Raw genomic sequence first — 12,016 nt, 5'->3', positions numbered from 1 at the left:
ACCATCGTGTGAGTTGCCTGTATCTTCCTTCTTGCCCTTTTTGTTCCTCTTGCCTATGTGGAGACAGAAGAGGTTGAGGTGTGTCCTGAGCCACTTGAAAACCTTGCAAGTTCTTTTCAGGCAGCTCTCATCTCAAAACAAAGGCTTCCTTGGGGACACACATGGAGCTGCTCACACTCAGAAACTCAGAAACTCAGACCATTGTTGGGCTGGCCGACGAGGATGGGATTCGAACCCACGCGTGCAGAGCACAATGGATTAGCAGTCCATCGCCTTCACCACTCGGCCACCTCGTCAGCATGTGGCTACTGCTGCTCCTGCCGCTGCTGCCACTGTGGCTGCAACTGCTCCTCATTTTGCTGCTCCTGCTCCTGCTGCTCCTGCTCCCGCTCCTGCTCCTGCTCCTGCTCCAGCTCCAGCTCCAGCTCCAGCTCCAGCTCCTGCTTCTGACGCCTACAGCTTTTTATACTCTTTGACATGGGAGAGAGGAGACAGCCTCCACCTTTTGCCTTTTGGGACTGCTCCACTCTCCTGACAGCTGGGCTGAGCTCCGGGCACTTTGCGAAATAGGTCTCGGCGTTCACATCAGAAAACGACTGAACAGCAGAGCCCCACGCTCCTTCCCAGGAGGGAACACCAGAGAGTGCCCGCAGAGCAGCCCAGCACCTCCAAAAGACTTGAGCTTGACTTTGAGATTAATTTGTCACCAGCCACCTTCCCCTCACATTCTGGAAGGATACCACCAGCTCATATGGACAGGAGTCACTCACACTTGACTGGTGGACTTTTTTCACCAGGACAGAGCACGTGCCTCAGGCTTGGCCATGGCGCCTCTGTGCTGGTCCCCCGGCGCTCACCCAGCATCTCATCACAGGCTGCTTCTCTCCCAGCACAGCTAACAGTCAGGAACGAAGAGGGAGCTGAGGGACACCAGCCCCACTGCACACAGCTCCTCTTTTCACCTGCCAGAGCTGCAGTGCTGCAGAGAGTTGAAACAACTGCACTGGTCCCCTGAGCCCAGACCTTTCCGTGCCTTGAAGGTCAGACCTTGAGCTGGGGAAAATGGTGCCGAGGCCAGGCTTGCTGCCCCTGCTGGATAACAGAAAGGCGGGTACGGGATTGCGCACCGTGGGATGGACACGGATGGCAGGGCCCTGGCAGCCTCTCTTTCTCCTCCGCCTGGAGGAGGAGAGAAAATTCCTGCCCTGGACAAAGGGGAGCAGTGCACAGCCTTGGGGGCTGGGGCCAGAACCACTTGCACCCTGGTGACCCCAAGTAGTTTCTCCTAGCCCCAGGCCACCCCATGGGCCTGCAATTGCGGAGACATGTGAACCAGGAGAACTGACAGATTCAGGATTGCCTCCAGGGCAGGAGCCCATGGCAGGAGGGAGGCCAGGCCTGGGAAATGCCATGCTGCGCCGAGCTGCTTCCCCAGACTGCTGGCACTCCCCATTGTGCATATGAAAGGTTCCTGGGATTCACTTTCTGGGTTCTTAACAAAGACTTTCCTAACAAAGTAGCCAGGCCCATCACTGGCTCTCATTAATGCAGCACTTGGTTGAGCCCCTGCTGTAATCACTGCAGCACAGGGACACTCAACAGAAAATGGGGCTTCCTTCATTCCGTATTTTGTGGCTTTCGAGGGGTGCCGATGAGTACTGGGGCTCCTTCCACAAGAGCTCTCACCCCAAGCTGGCCTTGTCTCCATTGCTATGGGATGTCAGGGGCAAAAGACGAGGCCCTCTCAAAGCCAGGAACTAGGGAGAAAGCCCGAGTTTTACCAAGCGAGGAACTCTTTTGGACACTCAGCTGGTTGGGATTGGAGAAGAGGGGAGAATGAAACAGGACTCTCTTGCAAAGCTGATGCCCAATGTCTTTAATGAGAAAATCAAAGGACAATGGAAAAGGCGAGAGCTTAAGCAATGCATTTTGGAGGAGGCTGAGTAAAGCTCAGAGAAGTGCTGCCATCTGAAGGAAAACCTCCACGCCAGGGATGCTGCTTTTCCAACTCCCCTTCAAGGCTCTGGCAGTCATGTATCTCCTAGACCCATTGCTACGGAAGGAAGGAGGAGGTATTTGGTGGGGAGCGTAAGGCAAAGCAGAGCAAGAGGGGGAAAGAGAGAGGCTTCCTTGGGAAGAGACGGAAGGCCAGCGCAGGCCCCTTCCTCCAGCTAGTGGGAGCGGTGGGAGCTGGGGTACCTGCAGACCATGGCCGCGCTCTCAGGGCTGGCTCCAGGGCTTTCCTGGAGGCTCCCGGCGCTCAACCACGGGGAGGCAATATACGGCCTTCAGCATAAGAGATTGCCCCGTCCCAGAGGCCCACAGAGCCCACGGCCCAGACCGGACCACCCAAAGCCCCCCAGCCCCAGGGAGCCCCCAGAAGCGATGGGCACACTGCCAGCGCTGAGAGAGCTCCCCACGGCAGCCGACGCGGTGGATCCCACGGCTGTGCTCTGAGGGAAGGAGCTGAGGATTGGGCCCGGCAGCGTCACCAGGACTGGCGAGGGCTGGATGGCAACGCTGGAGTCGGCGCACCGGATGACGCAGGGCTCGTTGCAGCTGTTGGCAAGCGGGGTTGGGCCGCAGGCAGCTGGCAGGCACGGGCTGTAGCACGCCATGTCTCGCGGAGGGAGGCGACCCTGCAAGACCGGGAGGGAGCAGAGGGCATTAGCTGTCGGGCCCTTTCAGACCTCCAGCTTGGCTCCTCTGAGAACGGGCAGTGCCTGGGTCAGGTCAGATCTCCCTGGCAAGTTCCTTTCCGTGCCAAGAGTGACCAAGGCAGGTTGCTGCACTATGGATGGGGGAGGAAGCACATTGTGTCCGGTTAAATGGTACTGGTCATGCAGCCTCAGACTTCAGCAGAGCCACTGCTACAAAGGAGCCAAACTGACTCCCTCTCGGAAGGGAACAAAGCCTTCCCTCTTCCCTCACCACCTCACCTCCCAGAAGAGGGAAGCCCAGTGTATTTTCAAGCCTGGACCACGTATCAGAAGGAGCACGCGCAGAAGGGAAGCAGTCCCCCAGCCAGAAATCCTCCCAGCAGGAAGAGAAGGAGTGAGTTCAGACTTACCAAGTTCACCGTGGAGAGCAAGGGAAGAGATATGGATGGAAGGGCCTGGAGTGGCACAGGCTTTTTATATGGTGAGCCGGCGCCTCAGGAGACCTGGAACACACCTTCTTTGTGCAGCACGTCAACGGAGAGCAATTTGAGGCTTGCAAAGCACAGCCAAGAGATGAAGAACTTGTCTCTTTCATCTGAAAGGTCTGGCTTGCATTTCCCTGTTGGGTGAGAGCACAGTGATTCATTAGATGCTGGCTCCTCAAAGCAACGGTCATTTGGGGTCCCATGCCAGTTCCCAGGAAAGGGTTTCCGTAGCTCCAGGCCCTGTGTGTGGCTTGTGCACATCTTTGCTGGGCACGTGACTACCACGCTCAGTCAGGCCTTCAGCTGTGGAGCCCTCCAGATGAAGGCCACTCACGTGGGCCTCCTGTTGAAGGGCTGAGGCTGACCTTGAGAAACACAAGGCCCCGCAGGGCCATGGAAGGGCTCAGCAATCAGCCAAGCCCCGGCTGGATGCCTGTCTGGCTGAGAGACACGGAGAGGAGGAGACTCAGCCCCCTAGAGGTGGTTGGAAGATGAAGGCCAAAGAAGGAGATGTGAGATGCAGAGAAGCACCACGGTGTGAAGGGATGGGGGCACTGGGACCATTCCTAGAGGTGGCCAGGTAGCTCTGTGGTGGCCTCAAAACAAAGGAAAAAAGGGGAAGGGGGGAAGAAACAAGGTCTCGTTCTGTGGAAATCTGTCAATGCTCATTCTCAGAATCCTCATGCTCAAAGTGGGTAGTCAGCCCCAAGGGTGCAAGGTCAAAGTGGCTGAGGAGTACACTCATAGCATTTGCCTGAGGGTGCTTTTCACTTTTGGTTGCCTTGCCAGCCCTGGGAAGGACGTGTCCTCTTGTGGCTGCAGTTCAAAGCAGAAGGCATCTTGCGGAGCAAGGATGGGCCTGTGCTGTCCGCTTCCTGCCCTCAGGTGTTACCCCGTGCCTGCTGAGGCAGGTGGATGCACGTGCCCTCTCCCGCTGCCTCAGCTTTGCTCAGGCGCAGCAAAGGCCAGGCTCCTCATGCAGTAGAGGAATGCCTCCCCACCCTTCCCACATGCAGCAGCGGGGCAGGATGGCAGGCCAAGGAGGAGAGTAGCCCAGCGATGGTAGTCACTGCCTGCTGTAGCGGAGCTGTGATGGGCTGTGTCATGCTCCTGCCTGGTGGCAAAGGAGGCTACGTGAGGAGCAGAGTGTCTGTCCTGGCGTCTGCTCCTCTTTGCACGACCTCTCAATTGCGGGAAGGGAGAGCAGAGAGGGAGGAGCAGCAAGGCTGTACATCAGTAGTTTGAGTGCTCAGCCATTAGTGCACTGGCCGAGAACAGAGCAGCCATAGGGCAGGTCATGCCATTTGGGGAGTTTCCCTCGGGGTTGGTTCCTGCTGGCAGCTTCCCCTGCGGGGATTGCTGTGGGCACCCCGTGGCTCTTCTGCGGGGCTGGGCCACGTCTCAAAAGGCCACATCTCAGGGCTTTGGGGGCTGGAAGAGATGGGCAGCCACTTCCCTGCCCTTCAGCTGGGGACACGCTGGGGCTCGAGTGCCTCTCAAGTTCCTCCTCTCAAGTTCCTCCAAGGCCTCAGAGCCTTGCAGGAGGGAGCATCACTGGCTGCTTTGTCAGTGCACTTCCAGTTCCACCTGGAAAAGAGGCACGGGTGGCTGCCTCCCACCCTGGCGCCGTAGTGACTCCTGGGACCTCTTTCTGCCTGTACGGAGTGAGCACGTTTCTGCCGTGAGCTGTGGCACTGGGTTGACCGTCCCGGCAGGACGGCACTACAGCCCCAGAGCATGGCTCTGCTGGAAACAACGGCAGAAGTGAGACCGAGCCATCAATCCTTTGCAGCGGAAGCCAACAGCCCCCACCCAAGACCCTTCCCCCAAACGGCACGGCTGCCCGGCTGAGAGCGTGGCCCATCTTCCCAAGCAGCACGGGCAGTCAGAGGCTTTTTCCAGGCAGCTCTTAGGGCTGGCGACACGCACCTGGCCTTTGAGCTCCCCCCAGACCTTTCCAGACCGGCACAGTCTCCACTATGGCTCACAGGGTAGCAGGGAGCACCATCTGGTGCCACTCAGTGGCTGCAGCCTCAGTCCGGTGGCCTGTCACGCCCGTCTGTCAAAAAAAGCAGGCTCCCCAGGCCCTGGATACATCGTGTTGGCAACTTGCCTCCATTTGGTCTGTGCTCCACAAACGTGCGGGAGTGGGAATGTCAGGGCACGTCCGTGCTGTCCTCCTTTGGCTGCTGTTTCACCAAGGAGCATGACAGGATTTCAAGGAGTCACCAAGTGGTTGGGCAAGACACTAACAGCCCTGACAACACTGTACAAAAAGCTGCATTTCTGCAGGAATGGGGACAGGAGGTTGCGCCTAGGGTCCCCTGCACACCTAAATTCCTTTCCCCCAGAGCCCCTGATGCCAGTGCCTGGATGATTTGCACCAAGGTGGAGCTGAGGTGTCTCATAGTGCCTCAGCACTTTTGGGTGACTCCGAGGTGGTCTGCTGGTGCCACCTCGCAATTAAAGGGCCCTGAATGTGCCAATCCATCCCTGAGCCAGGGAAAACAAGCCAGACCCTCTGGGTCAGTGACCCGAACAAGCCACCCGGCCATAATGCAAAGGTGAGTGTCGTTTGGGAAGACTGCGCCAAAGCAGACAGGTCTACTTGGTGATGGCTCGCTTTCAGGCATGAGTCAGCAGGCTCCTTCATCGCTGTCCAGGGCCACGTTGAGCCTTTGCTTCTCCTCGGGACAGTAACGAGTAAAGTCCTGGCAGGCAAGGCAAGGGCTGTGCAGTTCCCAAAGAAAACACTCTGGCCTTTGCTGACCGAAGACAACAGCTGAACTGCTGGGCTCCCTTTGCATGGCTGGAAAGTGTGTGCATCACCGAGGCCCGAGGGGAGCAGAGATCTGCCACCGAGAAGCCCGATCCTCTCCAGCAATGGCCTGTGTCCCCGTCCCTGTACACAGCGGGGTTTCTCTCCAGACCGCAGGAGGGCCTTGTTTGACGACCCCCTTCCAATCACCCCAGGGATCTGAGTCTCCTCCGTTCTCTGTCCCTCAGCAGAACAGCCGTCCTGCAGAGGCTTGGCTGGGCTCTGAGCAGGCACTGGGGTTGCTCAGGGTCGGCCTCAGCCCGCCAAAGAGAGACCCTTCTGAGCGGCCTTCAGGCGTGCCCCGCTGGCAAAGTCCTAAGTAAGTGGCGGCCATGTTCCCCAGGAAGGGCAGGACGCGCACAACACCTCCTCCTGGCCTGAATCTGCTGCAAGGCTTCACCAGCAACTGGCATGAGACCTCAAACGAGCGTTGGTCTGGGGAAGAAACATAATTGCTATCAACCAAATCACTTCAGTGCTGCCCAGGATGAAAAGGGAGCCAAGCATTTCTGGCAAAGGAGGCATGTCTTTCGTCGACCAGCAGAGCTTTCAGAAGCCAAAATTGCTGTTTCTCAACATGCTTCGTGTTTGTGTCATTTTTCAGCTCCCCTGGGGCTCTGGGCCACAGTATAAAAGCGTGCCCAACTCCCAGCTCCTCCATCCTCTCCTCGTGCCTTCCTCTGCTCTGTGAAGGTGGTAAGTCTCAGTTCATTTTGCCTCTTGTCTCCTCGGTTGGCAGGACAGTTTTTGTGGGGAGGGCTGCATGCATTTTGCCTCCCTCATCCTGGGTGAACAGTCTAGGATGTGAAACAGGGCATTGGTTGGTTTCTTTGCCAGCTGTGGTTCTATCCAAGGCGCAGGACATACGGCCAGCACTCCCTACCCAACGCCCGGGCCCTTCCTCCACCATCCGCAGTTCAGCAATGCTCCTTTTGCATTATTGGCATGACGAGGAGCTTCCTCGGGAGAGCTAGTCCTACCATAGATGTCTTCTTCCGTAGTGGCTGCTGTCTTCAGGCGCCCTGTTGCGTTTTACTCAGACGTGTCCCCTCCTGAGAGCAGTGGGTGAGAGGAGCCTGCCCTGACAAGACCAGGGTTCTGGAGGGCGGGGGGCGGGGGAAGAAGGAGACCCATTTGGCTGAGTGAACAACTCCATGCTGGTACAAGGGCTGATGATCAGGAAGTACACAGCCTGATGCCAAGCAGAGGGAGCCTCTTGGTCTGCAGTGGAAAATCTTTCCCTGACTAAGGCCACAGCATCAAGGCTATGCTCAACCCGTCTGAAAAACCTGGCATCCATTTCCTCATACCGGGAGGGGACTTACTGAGGACTCTCTGAAGGGCACCTTCCCTAGCAAGCCTTCAAGGCTGAGCAGAAGGATTGTTGTGAAATATCCTCGCAGCCTGCAGACGTACCCTCGGTAATGGAGCAACTGGAGGCAGCAGAGTGCCTCCATGGGGCAGGCGTGCCTGGGAGTGGCAAGGCTGGCTGAGGTATAGGCTGCAAAGGAGCTTGACTTGGGCGGGGGGAGCTTCCAAACAGGAGGTTTGGACAGACCCTCTCGGGTGACCCTTCAGTTGCAAACAAATACCCACCGCAGGCCCACAACAATCACAGAAACCCCCTCTCTGCAGACACTGGCGGTCCATCAACCGTTGGGCCATGCCACTGCTTCTGCCTTTGAGAATGTTTACCAAGTGGGACCCTGCATTTCATGGGGCATTGCAAGTAACTCTGGCCAGATTATCCCGGCTCCTTGTGGGTGAGACATGCCAAGCAGGTGAGAGAAGGGCTCTTCAGTTATGGCAGGCTGTGACCAGGCAGCGGGGAGGTTAAGGCAGTGGAGAGGAGGCTGCATTGTGGTGTTCTGCCAAGTTGTGGGCCCTCCTGCCGGACACAGCTTTCTTGACTCGTGCCCCATGCTACATCTCTCTCTGCTGAGCTCCTAGGCACTGCCCGTTCTCAGAGGAGCCAAGCTGGAGGTCTGAAAGGGCCCGACAGCTAATGCCCTCTGCTCCCTCCCGGTCTTGCAGGGTCGCCTCCCTCCGCGAGACATGGCGTGCTACAGCCCGTGCCTGCCAGCTGCCTGCGGCCCAACCCCGCTTGCCAACAGCTGCAACGAGCCCTGCGTCATCCGGTGCGCCGACTCCAGCGTTGCCATCCAGCCCTCGCCGGTCCTGGTGACGCTGCCGGGCCCAATCCTCAGCTCCTTCCCTCAGAGCACAGCCGTGGGATCCACCGCGTCGGCTGCCGTGGGGAGCTCTCTCAGCGCTGGCAGTGTGCCCATCGCTTCTGGGGGCTCCCTGGGGCTGGGGGGCTTTGGGTGGTCCGGTCTGGGCCGTGGGCTCTGCGGGCCTCTGGGACGGGGCAATCTCTTATGCTGAAGGCCGTATATTGCCTCCCTGTGGTTGAGCGCTGGGAGCCTCCAGGAAAGCCCTGGAGCCAGCCCTGAGAGCACGGCCATGGTCTGCAGAGGAGCTGAGCTCCCACCGCTCCGCCTGGAGGAAGGGGCCTGCGCTGGCCTTCCGTCTCTTCCCAAGGAAGCCTCTCTCTTTCCCCCTCTTGCTCTGCTTTGCCTTACGCTCACCACCAAACACCTCCTCCTTCCTTCCGTAGCAATGGGTCTAGGAGATACATGACTGCCAGAGCCTTGAAGGGGAGTTGGAAAAGCAGCATCCCTGGCGTGGAGGTTTTCCTTCAGATGGCAGCACTTCTCTGAGCTTCACTCAGCCTCCTCCAAAATGCATTGCTTAAGCTCTCGCCTTTTCCATTGTCCTTTGATTTTCTCATTAAAGACATTGGGCATCAGCTTTGCAAGAGAGTCCTGTTTCATTCTCCCCTCTTCTCCAATCCCAACCAGCTGAGTGTCCAAAAGAGTTCCTCGCTTGGTAAAACTCAGGCTTTCTCCCTAGTTCCTGGCTTTGAGAGAGCCTCGTCTTTTGCCCCGACATCCCATAGCAATGGAGACAAGGCCAGCTTGGGGTGAGAGCTCTTGTGGAAGGAGCCCCAGTACTCATCGGCACCCCTCGAAAGCCACAAAACACAGTATGAAGGAAGCCCGAATATTGATAGAATGAGAGAATCGCCCCGAGTGGCAGGGACCTCCAAAGATCCTCTGGTGCAAGCTTTTGTGGGAAAGGGAGCCTAGATGAGATTATCTAGCACCCTGTCCAAGCGCATCTTGAAAACCTCCCAGTCATGGGGACTCTACCACGTCCCTGGGGAGGCTGTTGCAGTGAATGATTGTCCTCACTGTAGAAGATGTCTTTCTTATATCAAGGTAAAACCTCTCCCAGTTGCTCCCTGTCCTCTCCGTGTGGCTCTTTGTTAAGAGAGAGTCTCCGTCCTCTTTGTAGTGGCCTTTAAGTACTGGAAAACTGTGCTGAGTGCAGGGGAAGAGCATGACAGGACGGCACGAGAGTGGGTATGGAATGTTTGGGGAGAGGAACCAGAGGTGGGGGAAGGGAGGGTTCAGGGTGGTCCTGGGAGGAAGAAACGTGGGAAAAGTAGAGGGAAGATGGGACAACATGGCTGTCACTCAAGAATTGGTTGCTGTTCGGGATGCTTGCCTGGCCCTGCCCTGCTTCGGATCAGCGCAGCCTGTCCTGTGTTCTTCTTAAGCTCTATTCCTAACTCTTCTCCCTGGTGAGGGGCTCTCTATTCTGTGCATATGTGTGGGTATGGAAGCCTAGGGGCCAGCAACTGGAGTCAAACCACAGGTCGCCGTGGTTGCTACCTGGGTGGTGCCAGTCACTGGAGTGGGACCAGAGGTCACTGGGACTGTTTGTCTGGGGTGCCGGCACCTGGACAGACCAGGGTGAGTGGAAATAACGTGCCAGCAAGTGGCGCGTGTGAGGGTATGCAAGTCAGTGTGTGGTTGCTCTCGAGCATCAAGCCAGATGCTGCGGCGAGTGGGTAAAGCCGCGTGGGAGCCACGTATGGGTGTGTGCCTCTAAGGGTGAGGTCACAGAAGGAGTAGGCTACAGGAGGCACCAGAGGGTCCTGGCCAACTGCCAGAGACACCTGTTAGTGTCTGCGTGCGAGCCTCTAGGGGCGAGAGAACCGGGGGAGCTGGCTACCAGAAGGACCAGGGTGTCCAGGCCAACTGGAGCCAGGCACCAGCTACAGGGTAGAGGGGCTACAGTCTGAGCCCAGCTGATGGAGGGCTCCACGTTGTACAGGTGTGTAGTATTTTCCCACTCACAGACCTTCCTCGTGATTAGCCAGAAAGAGGACCTGGACGAGGCTGTGGGTGCCCTTTGTTGAGTGCTGAGTGTTTCTGCCTGGGCTGATGGGTGTGGTCGGCCATGTGTATATGGGTTGTATGCATGGATCTGTGTGTGTGTGTGTGCCTCCTGGGAGGCATGCTCAGCCTGGCTGCTGGCTGGGCCTGGGGGCACGGAGCTGTGGCAGCCTGAGCTCTGCTGGGCTGCTGGGTTCAGCAGCCACCGAACAGAGAGGGATCCTTCTGGATTCGAACTGCCAGCGCAAGAGGCAGTGGGCACAAATTAAAACACCTGCAATTCCATCTCAAGGCAAGAATCCGCTTTCTTGCCGTCAGGGGTGTCACACAGTGGACCAGGTTGCGCAGAGAGGTTGTGGAGTCTCCGTCCTTGGAGGTACTCAAAACCAACTGGACTATGTGCTAAGCAACCAGCTCAAGGTGACCCTGCTGGAGCAGTTGGCTTGCACTAAAGGATCTCAGGAGGTCCCTTCCCACCCCAACGATTCTGAGATTCTGTGGACAGACGAGAGCAATGCCTCCCATAAAAGAATATCTTGCTTGAAATGTTCTGTGACAGAAGGTGGGTTACGCGTGTTTTGTTTTCGTTCCGCGGCTGGTTGAGCCTTCCTGAAGGCAAGGTAAACAGCATCCAGTGCTCTTCCCTTCTCCGCCAAGCTCGTCACCTCACTGTAGAAGGCTACCAGCTTGGTTAAGCACGACTTCTCCTTTAGAAATCCTAAATGCTTACTGCTCCCAAGCGCTTTCCTGTGCTACCTATGTTTGGAAACTGCTTCCAGGATGGTTTGCTCTATCATCTTGCCAGGGATCGAGGAGAGGCTGACCATCGTGTGAGTTGCCTGTATCTTCCTTCTTGCCCTTTTTGTTCCTCTTGCCTATGTGGAGACAGAAGAGGTTGAGGTGTGTCCTGAGCCACTTGAAAACCTTGCAAGTTCTTTTCAGGCAACTCTCATCTCAAAACAAAGGCTTCCTTGGGGACACACATGGAGCTGTTCACACTCAGAAACTCAGAAACTCAGACCATTGTTGGGCTGGCCGACGAGGATGGGATTCGAACCCACGCGTGCAGAGCACAATGGATTAGCAGTCCATCGCCTTCACCACTCGGCCACCTCGTCAGCATGCGGCTACTGCTGCTCCTGCCGCTGCTGCCACTGTGGCTGCAACTGCTCCTCATTTTGCTGCTCCTGCTCCTGCTGCTCCTGCTCCTGCTCCTGCTCCTGCTCCAGCTCCAGCTCCAGCTCCAGCTCCAGCTCCTGCTTCTGACGCCTACAGCTTTTTATACTCTTTGACATGGGAGAGAGGAGACAGCCTCCACCTTTTGCCTTTTGGGACTGCTCCACTCTCCTGACAGCTGGGCTGAGCTCCGGGCACTTTGCGAAATAGGTCTCGGCGTTCACATCAGAAAACGACTGAACAGCAGAGCCCCACGCTCCTTCCCGGGAAGGAACACCAGAGAGTGCCCGCAGAGCAGCCCAGCACCTCCAACAGACTTGAGCTTGACTTTGAGATTAATTTGTCACCAGCCACCTTTCCCTCACATTCTGGAAGGATACCACCAGCTCATATGGACAGGAGTCACTCACACTTGACTGGTGGACTTTTTTCACCAGGACAGAGCACGTGCCTCAGGCTTGGCCATGGCGCCTCTGTGCTGGTCCCCCGGCGCTCACCCAGCATCTCATCACAGGCTGCTTCTCTCCCAGCACAGCTAACAGTCAGGAACGAAGAGGGAGCTGAGGGACACCAGCCCCACTGCACACAGCTCCTCTTTTCACCTGCCAGAGCTGCAGTGCTGCAGAGAGTTGA

General features: G+C 57.2%; 2 non-coding genes across 2 annotated transcripts; both read right to left on the bottom strand.

The window, feature by feature from the left end:
- Nucleotides 1-214: 214 nt before the first annotated feature.
- Nucleotides 215-296, bottom strand: TRNAS-GCU (transfer RNA serine (anticodon GCU)). The gene has a single exon. It is a non-coding gene; the product is annotated as a tRNA-Ser (tRNA).
- A 10,947-nt stretch (nt 297-11,243) lies between these two features.
- On the bottom strand, nt 11,244-11,325 carry TRNAS-GCU (transfer RNA serine (anticodon GCU)). The gene has a single exon. It is a non-coding gene; the product is annotated as a tRNA-Ser (tRNA).
- Between the last annotated feature and the right edge of the window lie 691 nt (nt 11,326-12,016).

The sequence above is a fragment of the Mycteria americana genome, chromosome 16, assembly GCF_035582795.1.
Source record: "Mycteria americana isolate JAX WOST 10 ecotype Jacksonville Zoo and Gardens chromosome 16, USCA_MyAme_1.0, whole genome shotgun sequence".
Lineage (NCBI taxonomy): Eukaryota > Metazoa > Chordata > Aves > Ciconiiformes > Ciconiidae > Mycteria > Mycteria americana.
Note: the sequence above shows the minus strand (reverse complement) of the source record. Positions and strands in the feature narration are given on the sequence as shown.